At 48.1% G+C, this 7,543-nt stretch overlaps 1 pseudogene; it reads right to left on the reverse strand.

Moving 5' to 3' along the window:
- Positions 1-5,502: 5,502 nt before the first annotated feature.
- Positions 5,503-7,116, reverse strand: LOC102537360 (DLA class II histocompatibility antigen, DR-1 beta chain-like; annotated as a pseudogene).
- Positions 7,117-7,543: the final 427 nt, after the last annotated feature.

Genomic DNA, 7,543 nt, shown 5'->3' on the forward strand with positions numbered 1-7,543 from the left:
AGGTCTCTCCCTTACTCCCATTTTCTCAGTGCAATCAGGAGTAAGGTCATTGTGAGTCCTCCCTAGAGTGAGCAAGAGGCGGGGACAATGGTCAATGCCTCGAAGAGCAGGGCAAATTGACAGAGAAGGGGTGGTACTGTGGGCAGTGCCCAGGCACCTGAGGCCAGCGGTCAGGAAGGTAAACTGAGACCGGGTGGCAGGGGTGAGTACCAGGCTGCTGGTGTCTGTGTGTGGAGGGCATTAAAGGGTTAAAGCAGGCAGGTAGCTCGATAGGAGCAGAAAAAGGGGGGCGCGGTCCAAATGGCAGGAAACCATACATCTTGGGAACAACAGGGTCCTTGGGCAGGAAGAGAAAAGCAGGAATCTCCAGACTGAGAAAAAATCATACATTTCAAGGTGACAAGTGTCCTAGAGGCCAACAAAGACAGGTGGGAAAAGGTGGGCATCTCTGGTGTCCAAATGTAACCTTTTGCTCATCATGCCCTCATTTCAATAAAATTAACCTTGCAGATCAGAAGTACCCATCATGCACCGACGCCATGACAGTTCTGATCCAGACCAAATAAGGACAAAAATCCCTCTTCCCCTCGGGAAAGCGAAGCTGGGATGGAGATCAGGGGCTACAACCCCAAACCCCTCCTTCCCCAGTGAATATTCCACCCGTTCACTTTTACACTCTAGGTAACCAACTTGCCAAAGAAACTGAGGGCAGCCGCTCACCTGAGCCTGCCTGCTCTCCCCTTGAGTGTCCTATCCATCCTTTAATAAATCCTCACTTTACTCTCTTGACCTCTGTGTCTAGTCTCTGACTTCCTTCTGTGATAAGAACCTATTCTCTGACAACAAAGCGACCTGGGAGCAGACACTTAGGAAGATGCAAGTGTCACGTGGACACAGGTAACAGGTTTCCTCTGGTGGCTCTACCTTGGAGGGCCTACATCCTTGTGCTACAGGTGTTTTGCGGACTGAGTGAGTGTGGGCACTGACCCTTCTCTACCCCCAGCCCAACCTGCACCTGCTGAGCCCAGTTTCTAGAAGCACCAGGCTGAAGTGTTGCCCTGTGGGCATGGGAGTCCCAGTGACCAGCCGCAGGCAATCCTTCTGTGACAGGACAGCAGGGTCCGGATGCAGTTGACTGTTGTCCTCACCTTTCAGATGCTGGCTCCTTACCTGACCCCAAGGATCAGGGGCTTTGGAGGCATCTGGATGTCTGAGCATCGGTGAGGGTCCTGCTGGTTACGGGCTTCTAGGAGAGTGTGGAGGGTCCCCTGCAGAGCCCCTAAGAAAGCTGGGGTGGTTGGTGGATGTGGGGGTAGATGACTTGGTGACCCCAGGTGACCCTGGGTGACTGGGAGGAGGCAGGAGCTGGGACAGTGTGACTCAGTTTCGTGTATATAAACACATACAGTAATGTCTGTTGCTGTTGGGGGGAAGCTCTACACATAATACTGAAAGGACATACCCCCAAAATAGTTCTTCCTGGTAGGCAAGATTGCAGTAAATTTAATTTTATCCTATTGGCTTATTTTCATTTTTTACAATGAATATATATTCTTTTTGTGTCAAAGAAAAAAATAATAAAAGTTATTTATAAAACGATTGCAATTTGCTAAGCCCGGAGTGGAGCCTGAGGCCTGGGGTGGGGATCTTTGCAGCAATGAAGACAGAACTATACCCAGGAGATCCATTCCCGACCTCCATGCCTCCCTGCCTCCCTGCCTCCACCTCGCCAATGGCCAAGTAGACTCTGGCTCCTGCGGGCCTCTCTCCCCGCCACACCTGTGCAGTTACCACACCTCAATGTTCCAGGAGACATCACCCTCCCACAGCCCCCTTGGGCTGTTCCCTGCCACCCCGCTGTTACCCAAAACTGGGTTCGCCTCTTGGTGGGTATCAAGCCAAAGGACACAACCAAGCCAAAGAGCAGGAGGAGGAAGGATTTATTACTTGCAGGAAGCAAGAACACCAGGGATGTTTCCAAAAGCAGCGTCTCCCCGAGCAGCAAAATTGGGGAAGTTTTAAACTAAAGGTACGTGCATATTCAAGAAGGGGCTGAAGCAGAGAATTCAGCACAGAATGAGGGCAAAGGTTGACTGAGTCCAAGCTTTAGTTGATTGAAGTCACAAGGGTCAGAAAAGCATCATGATTCCAGCCTCCATCTGGGTGGGGACCCCAGTTCCTGCAGAACTCAAAGACCTGTATCAGACTGTTACGCACGTCCCTTGAGAAGGAACTCGGACTCTATTTTATTGCTGAGCCATTGTTGCTTCACTGCTTTTCCTTTGTTCCTGCATCCCCTGACTCCCCTTAAGATCATTAACTACTGAGACCCGTTCAAGGGCAAGCACTGTGACCAGGCTTCGCTCCCAAAATAGCTTCTCGTCTGTCAAGAAAGCCATGCTTGGTTCTCTTTCTCCGGGGACTGACCTCCCCTATCGGCTCACTCCAGGAGTCTCACAGGAGCTCCTGGCTGTGGTTCCCCCCTCACCCTATGGGTCAGATCTCTTAACACACTCAGAACACAATATTTGCATTCCACCTTGCTTGATTTGTTTTGGTTTCCTATGGCCTACAGGGAAAATCAAGACATACTGATAAAATTAAGTAGGCAGTTTTCAAGAAGATTTTAAAGAATTTTAAATAGTTTCTACCAAATCTACAAATAACGCATCCTTATTCACGATTTGGTGCATTCTTTCCTGTCATTTTTTAATGCCTTCATTTATTTTGAAAATTCTAGTTATTGTTGGGGGGTGAGGGAGGTAATTAGGTTTATTTACTTATAGAGGAGGTACTGGGGATTGAACCCAGGACCTTGTGCATGCTAAGCATGCACTCTACCACTGAGCTACATCCTGCCCCATGCCTTTAAAAATACCTTTTCAGATTCCCATAATAACGTTTTGCCACAATTCTCTATTTCTAGCTATACACACTTAGCTGGTTAGGTTTAATCATGTGAGCCTCAGTTGCTGACCTCATGAGCCTCGAGCTTAAACACATCTCCTTGACAGTCTCCTAAGAACAAGGGCATTCTCCCAAGCTCACGATGCAGCTGTCACACTCGGGAAGTTTCACATTCATTCAATGCTATTATCTCATCTCTGGCCCATATTCAAATTTCCCCTTGTGCCCCAATAATGTCTTTTTCATTCATCCAGAGTCCGATCATGGCACTGTATTTACTTACTGATCTCTCTGGTCTCCTTGAAATGGAGTAGGACCCTGTGGGGACCTCCTGGGTACAGAAGCTTTTCCTGGGTTCAATCCCCAGTACCTCCATTAAAGAAACTAACTAAATAGGTAAACAAATTACACTCTCCCCTCCCCCCCCCCAAAAAACCCCCAAACCAAACCCAAACAAAAATTACATATAGGCTATAATATCCAAACCATAAAGATGTGCAGAGAGAACCGTCAGAGAGAAAAGAGACCAAAAAAATTGAGAGGGATTCTCTCTCAACATTGGGATGGTGGAAGGTTTTGGTTTGTTTTGAACATTTTTCTGTATTTTCTGCAATTGGAATACGTTACTCGTATGCCAAGAAAACAGCAGTGTCTTCTTTTAAAAGCTAGTTGTGCAAGCTGAGAACTGGTAAAATGAACTACATGTGCCTAGCAGCCACTCATGGTAACTGAGGGTCCTGGTTAAAAATCAAATTACAGGACAGAGCGGACTCAGAAAGCTCCCGATGCTGTGCCAGGCAGGCCACGTTTAGAATACTGTGTTCCCTTCCCAGTGTCACATTTTAAAAAGGATGCTGTCTAACTGTCATGCATCTGAAGGAGCGTGGCCAGTCAGTAGGGCGTCTGGAAGTCCTGTGGCTGTTCACACTGAAAGAACTGGGCGTGTTTGTCATGCGACAGCAGTTTCAAGGAGAATGAGACAGTTCTTCTAATATCTGAAGAACTGTCAAATATGAAAGTGAGGAATTTTTTTTTTCATGGCACACAACCAAACTGTGTAAGATTTATTAATTTATTAAAGCATCTCCCCATGCCTGTGAGGATTACACTCCTGTCAGGATCTCAATTTCTATTGAGAAAATAAAAAGGGGGGCAACTGAAGAGTGAGAAACAAACGGGCCCACAAAACAATCTTATAAATATCAATTGATACCTGCATTTAAATATTTAAAAGATGTTAATTTTCTTTTCACAAAAAGTATGCCAAGGAATTTCTTTTGAGATGTCATTCTTTTATTTTATTTTTTAACATTTTTTTAAATTGAGTTATACTCATTTTAGAATGTTGTGTCAAATTCCAGTGTAGGGCACAATTTTTCAGTTATACGTGAACATATGTATATTTATTGTCACGGTTTTTTTTTGCTGCGAGCTACCATAATAAGATCTTGTATATATTTCCCTGTGTTATACCGAGGAAATTTTTTTTAATTTGAAAAAATACTTGATAGAGAAATGTGGGTGAGAGATGTATTCAGGTGCAAGGGAGGTCATAAGGGTTGAATATAAAAGTGACTAGAGGAGGGGAAAGGTGTAGCTCAAGTGGTAGAGCGCGTGCTTAGCACAGCCAAGGTCCTGGGTTCAATCCCCAGTACCTCTTTTAAAAATAAGTAACTAAATCTAATTGCCTCCCCCCCGAAAAACTAAAAACAAAAAGTGACCAGGAAAGATGCAGGAAAAATGGATGTGGGGCGCGAGGGGGGCTGTGTCCCTGGTCTCCATGATTCCCCTGGGACAAGCCCCACCAGGTGTGGTTTCTTGGCTTCATGCAGGGAAGAACTCAAGAGCGAGCCACAGTTGAGTAAAGGTAGATTTATTTAGAGCTACACACTGCATAGAGTGCAAGGCAAGAGAAAGGCAAGGAAAGAGGTGTGGGAATTGGGTGCTCAGGGTAAAGTAAAAGTAGGTACACACTCCAGAGACAGAATGCGAGCCATCTCCGAAGGGGAGGGAGCGGAAAAAGGGTGGCCAGGGTGGTGTTGCCAGTTTTTATGGGCTCGGTAGCTTCGCACACCTACAGGTGGGACCATTCCAACTACCCTGGGGAAGGGGCTGGGATTCCCAGGAATTGGGCCACCACACATTCTCTGGCCTTCTGCGTTAGCCTTGGGGCTGTCACGGTGCCTGCAGGCATGTTATTTATCATGCAGTTACAATGAACATATAATGAAGCTCAAGGTCTACTAGAAGTCAAACCTCCCCCCAACTTAATCCTCAAGGCCAACTGGGAGTTGAATCTTCCACCATTTTAGTGTTAATTGCTGTCATTCCTTGAATGGCTGCGCCCTGCTCCCTTCCCTCCTGTCTCAAAATGAAGATAAAATACTGCAACCAGTATTGGGGATTTCCAGGTCAAGGGCAGGAGCTGAAGAAGCCATCAGGGGGTACATTTTCTGCAGGGTCATAAACCAGAAGCCAACCAGATCTTGAGAAAGCACTGTCTTGGTGGATTAAAAGCCAAACAGGAAATACTTTCATGCTGCAAAAGAGCTAAGCCAGAAGGTTCTCTCTCTTATCAGTGTCATCATCTTCATTTCAGTTTAGGTGTTCTGTTGGCTGAAGTCCAGAGTGTCCTTTCTGATTCCTGAAGTAGGTCCATAGCCCCACCCCAAGGAAGGGCAGACCCAGAACCAAGCCCCCAGTCCCACTCAGCATCTTGCTCTGAGCAGATTCAGACTGTGCCCCCTCAGGGGTGGGCATGTCCCTCCTTGGTGGGTGAGGAATTTACAAGGTCAGAAAGCTGCTCACTCCATTCCACTGGGACAGGGCTCAGCAGCTGGGGTACTCCACTTGGCAGGTGCAGACCTCCCCACTCTGAGGAACGGTTTCAAGCATCACCATGGCCTGGAAGGTCCAGTCTCCGTTAGGGACCAGGCCTGTGGAGACCACCCCAGCCTCCTCTTCCTGGCCATCCCGGAATCACTTGACTTCAATGTGGCCCGGGTAGAAACCATTCACAGAGCGGATCAGGAGGTTGTGGTGTTGCAGGGGCAGGGTTTTTGCAGGATACACAGTCACTGTAGGGTCAACTTGCCGCTGTACCATGAAACGCTCACCAATCCTAAGATGTGTCAGCACACCGTGTCCACCAGCACTCCCTCAACTCCAGGATGTCCTTCTGGCTGTTCTGAAACAGGAGGGAAGGGGGAAGGGCGCAGCCATTCAAGGAATGACAGCAATTAACACAAAAATGGTGGAAGATTCAACTCCCAGTTGGCCTTGAGGATTAAGTTGGGGGGAGGTTTGACTTCTAGTAGACCTTGAGCTTCATTATATGCTCATTGTAACTGCATGATAAATAACATGCCTGCAGGCGCCATGACAATTCCAGGGCTAACTGCAAAAGGCCAAAAAAAGGGCAGTGGCCCAATTCCTGGGAATCCCAGCCCCTTCCCCAGGGTAGTTGGAACGGTCCGACCTGTAGATGTGTGAATCTACTGAGCCCATAAAAACTGGCAACACCACCCCTGGCAGCCCTTTTTCACTCCCTCCCCTTTGGAGATGGCTCGCATTCTGTCTCTGGAGTGTGTACCTACTTTTACTTTACCCTGAGCACCCAATTCCCACACCTCTTTCCTTGCCTTTCTCTTTTGCCTTACACTCTATGCAGTGTGTATCCCTCTAAATAAATCTACCTTTACTCAACTGTGGCTCGCTCTTGAGTTCTTTCCTGCAAGAAGCCAAGGACCCACACTTGGTGGGGCACGTCCCAGGGGCTCAACCGAGACCTGAGACATGGCCCTCCTCACACCCCTACATCCATTTCCCTGCATCAGTTCCAATACTTAAGCAATCAGCTGTCCCAGCTAGGTTATCATCCCGTATTCCCCCATGTCACTGTGGAAAGGCACATACTTCTCTCCATTATGGAAGTATCTGTCCGGGGTCACACCCACTCTGCCCAGTTGGAGAAATGACACTCGGACTTCCCCAGAAACAAGAAATGTGCTGTGAGAATATGAAGAAACCTGGTCACCTGGGCAGGCTCTTCAGAAGAGACTGAAGGCGACGCCCATCCATGCAGGTTGCTCGGGTGCTGCTGGGGGCACAGGGACCCCCCACCACCATTGATTCTACTGGCACCCCAACTACAAGCACCAGCACCCCCGCGGATTCATCTTTCATCTGCTGGTGGTGGAGGAAGGCCATCCTGGGGGACGAGACCCCTCTGAGCCTAAGCCATTTGGGATGCAGTCAGCTCTGTACTTGGCTGGCAACCTCCAAGCCAGAGCTGGACCAGGATTTGCCCCATCATCACCTCCTCCTGAATGCCTCCTCTAGAAAGACACTCCAAAGTGAGGATTCTCTTTTCATTCAGTTGTAGAAGGAAGGTTTAGGGAGGCAGATTTTTCCAGTAAATAAGGAAGACTCTTCCAACAATCCATACAGTCAAAAATGAAAACACTGTCTACAAGGGAGTGGGCACCAAATGGCACCTCCCAGGAGCGCTGGGGTAGGCGTTGCGCTGGGGAGGTAACCAAGCTGCCGCAAAGCTCCAATTCAGGACTCTGCTGTGGCCATGTCTGGTCTCTTCCAGGAATCTGCCTGAGATGCCTCCAAACTCACAGCCTCCTGG

The sequence above is a fragment of the Vicugna pacos genome, chromosome 7 (genome assembly GCF_048564905.1).
Source record: "Vicugna pacos chromosome 7, VicPac4, whole genome shotgun sequence".
In the NCBI taxonomy this organism is placed as follows: domain Eukaryota; kingdom Metazoa; phylum Chordata; class Mammalia; order Artiodactyla; family Camelidae; genus Vicugna; species Vicugna pacos.